Consider the following 3,956-nt stretch of genomic DNA (forward strand, 5'->3'; position numbering starts at 1 on the left):
GTCGAAGATTAGGAATTTTTCCTCTGCTCCCTCTTTCAGACACAAGTTATTTTACTTACTTCGTTTCATCTTTCGCAAAACGAAAGAAACTCTCTTTATCCCATTTAGATGACGAGAAACGGCCGTCAGAGCGTAATTCACGACCATTATAAATAGTAACGTACAATCATGTTATATATTAACGTACAAGTTTCGTAATATATAAATGAAAACTATATTCACATTTCATAGCCGTCTTAGCGCTAAAAGGCTCGCCGACAGCCTTGTTGTCGTTCAGTCAATGTGACCGTCAATGTGCGGGGCGTGATGCGGCATATAAAGCTAAGGAGGGGCGGAGAGTATCTATGCTCGTTACTTTTTTGTTCTTTGGTAGTACTGGGGTAGCGCAGCGTGCACGCTCAAAGCGACGCCCCGCTGCAAGCCCCGCATATGTGGCCTTAGTGAGAGACTGTAGTAGTATATATTGGGAATACTTATCAAAAGCAAACATTCACAGATGGATTTAACTTAGATATTAAAATCGAACCGCCGAACTCTCACTTCAGAATCACCATATAAAACATGCAGATTTATTAAAAAAAAAACCATCATGTCATATTTTTTATTTCAATTTATTATTGTCAATTTATTATTTCGCCAAGAATAATGTTGAATTTGGGAATTGTAGTCAGGGGATTTGCGTATTTATCTCTTAAAGCCCAGACAATTTATTTTTGCGGAAACCATAAGCTCCGAGGCGATTTAGATAATTAGCATTACTTTGAAGTATTGCAAGGAGAAACTTGTTTATGTTTTTAATGATAAACGTCTAGATAAGTCTACTTCAGCTACTTTCACAATATTTTTTTTTTAATCGCAGAAACGCGGTGAGGGCAATTTACAATCTTTGCCTCTACCACGAGATTACTGTGACAGTTATTGCTAGCGTCCGCGTAAATTCTATATGGCAAATTATAAAGCGCTCTAACGGTTTAAGAATAAACAAAATTTTGTATACAAATATTCTAAGCGGTCACTAGCGAGAATTGTCACTGGAATCTCATGGTAGAGGCACTGAGATCCAGAGTGTCTTTGAAAGATAAGTTAAAGAAATTAACGTTCTTGCACTAATGTAAGAAAGAAAAATAGTAATCTTTTAATGAAAAATAAATAGACATAACATTAATACGAGGAATAAAAATAAACTAGCTGTTCTTAAGAGCCCAGTTAAACGACGCGACGGTTTTCGCACGACCGCCGCGCGGTGACCGCCCAGTTATCACGCTTTCGCGTACATTAATGGCGAATCTGAATTCTATTTACTAGGCAACTATATTTAACTTCCTCGAAATAATATAACCGCGCGGTCGCTGACCAACGCCGCGTAGTCCAAAGACAAGCCAGCCTCGCGCGCGCGCTCGGTACGCTCATTTAAGTCAAAACGTAAATATAAAATAAATAGAACGTACTTTGCCAAGACAGATGCACGTGGTTGCTGCGCGGAGGCCACGCGGTCTCCGGGTGTCGACCGCGCGGCGGCCTCGCGGCGTGAGATGATATTCGTGTCGAATAAACGCGCGCTAAAAGTCGTCTTCACACAGTCACAAATTCATAATAAGATTCCGCTTATGTAATGATTCCGGTTTATATTCAAAATATGCCTTTCACAAGGTTTAAACTATAATCTAATATAGTAGTAAAGGTTATTGTATAGCTTCTTAAGGTTCTTGCTCATTCTTCTCAGGGGAATTTGCCTTGCGAAAGAGCAGCAGAGTTTAATCAATATGACGATTTCAAGTGTGATTTGCTTACCTACGAAATAAAGATATAATAAATTCAGTTGCAGTAGAGCTCCTTGTGAAAGAGTTCGTCCAGGGAAGTACGGCCACCTTAACTATTCCTGCAACTAAGCAGTAATATACGCTTTATTCCGTACCGGTTTTGAAAGGTAAGGGCGCTGGTGAAATTACAGGCACATGGGACTTTGCAACTTATGTCTTAGGGTGACGGGCGCAGTGGCACTGTCCCTTAAATTTTTGCGATTTAAAGCTTTCAGTGACACTGCAATTGCTACGGACAGGCGTGTCGCTTACCACCAGGCGTACGACTTGTTCGTTCCCTCACTTGGCATCATATAAAATAAAGATTGTTTGACTTTGAAATATAGGGAAGAGAGGTACAAAGAAACTATAAAGGTGACTGGTACAAATTATTGAAACAGTAAAATTGTTCGAAGTTTTTGTGGTACCTCTTGAAAACTTTTTATTCGTATTTCAAACGTTTGAAACAATAAAACGCTTGAATCCCCAGTGAACTTTCAGAATACCTTATCGAAGGGGCTTATTATTTAATCCGCGCGACACTTGTTTCCGCCTATAGGGAATTTCCGTGTTTTAAATCACCTCTGTCTGGAGGGAAACCGTATTTCGGTGTTTTAAAATTAAATTTGGTGTTAATATGCATATTCAGAGAAAAAATACAGTAATAAATGGTATAATAAAGCTACATGTGAATATACGTTAAAATAGACTAGAATAGAATAAGCTTCTTAGCACACAAAATAAACACAGTGACATACAAAATATAGTAAAACCAATCGGCTGCCTTATCGCTAGACAGCGATCCAGGCAACCTTACAAATTTTTACGAAGTTCCATTTGAAGGGCAGTTAATGGTGCACAAAATAGCTAAACGATGTATACATTGAACCGAATATACTCTTAAACAAATTTCATAAAACATTTTTTTTATAATATCAACTGACGAACAAATTATGCGCCTGATGATAAGCCTCACGCCTGTCCATAACAGTTGCAGTGCCACTCAGAGTTTTCAATCCCAAAGACCTGAGAGGCACTGCCACTGCGCCCGTCACACTCAGACATAAGTTGACAAGTCCCATGTGCCTGTAATTACACCAGCACTCTTACCCTTTAAAACCGGAACACAGTAATGCTTACATTACTGCTTGGCGGCAGAAATAGGTAAAGTGGCAGAACTTCCCTGGACGAACTCTTTCCAAGGAGTTCTACTGTTTTAAATAACATACTATACATATAACATACGTACACATATACACATACTAAATACTAAATATATATCTATATACATATACAATATATAAAATATGCTTTGTAGACATATACGTATACATACATACTACTAATATTATGTCTATACATATATGAAATTTTATAACTCTCCTAAATAGGAGACTTTTTTATGCCCAAATAGGCATAAAAAAGTTATTACTAATTTCGTTCGTGTAATTTGTAAACCTCTCTCCTGAAAAGTTGTAATTTTGCAGATGTGACCTTATCATATCAAGGAGCCGATGAAGTACTTAAAACATGGTCATCTTTATAATTTTAACAGTGAAGTTAAGGTAAGGTTTCTTTTTTTTGTTTGCTGAAGTTCAAAAAATCATTATTACAATAAGCAAATTATACCTGAACCCTTCCGAAACCCAATTGCTCAAATTTATCAGGATTATTTAGTGTCAGGACTAGTATAGTGCTTAAATACTTTTTTATTATTGTCTATTCTACTCTACTTATGATATTTTTAAATGTATGATAAATGTAGCTATATATTACGTTTGTCATATAATTTTATGTTTATGTTTTCCTATTTAACCTTAATCGCACTTCCCTGATCATTTGTTCCAAATTATTTTTCCTTTCCATTGTTTTCCGTGAATAAGTTTCCCCATTTTAGCGGTTTGAATTTGTGCCACAGCAATGTGGCACAAACGCAAACCGCGAAGTGCCAGAAACAAATCAAAAAAAACATAACGAAATGTCTGTTTACAACGAGCAACAACCAGAGTTTCTTATAATTATTCCTATGGAAATCTGCCTTAAGGCGAGATATTACAACGTGAGCCTTTGTGAGCTTTCAGGAGGTGAGGCCAACGTGAGCTTTCAGGAGGTGAGGTGTGGGGAACAAAGCTTTCGAAAATTAATGTGAATAAAATA

The sequence above is a fragment of the Hyposmocoma kahamanoa genome, unplaced genomic scaffold (genome assembly GCF_003589595.1).
Source record: "Hyposmocoma kahamanoa isolate Upper Pololo Valley unplaced genomic scaffold, ASM358959v1 64, whole genome shotgun sequence".
Taxonomy (NCBI): Eukaryota; Metazoa; Arthropoda; class Insecta; order Lepidoptera; family Cosmopterigidae; genus Hyposmocoma; species Hyposmocoma kahamanoa.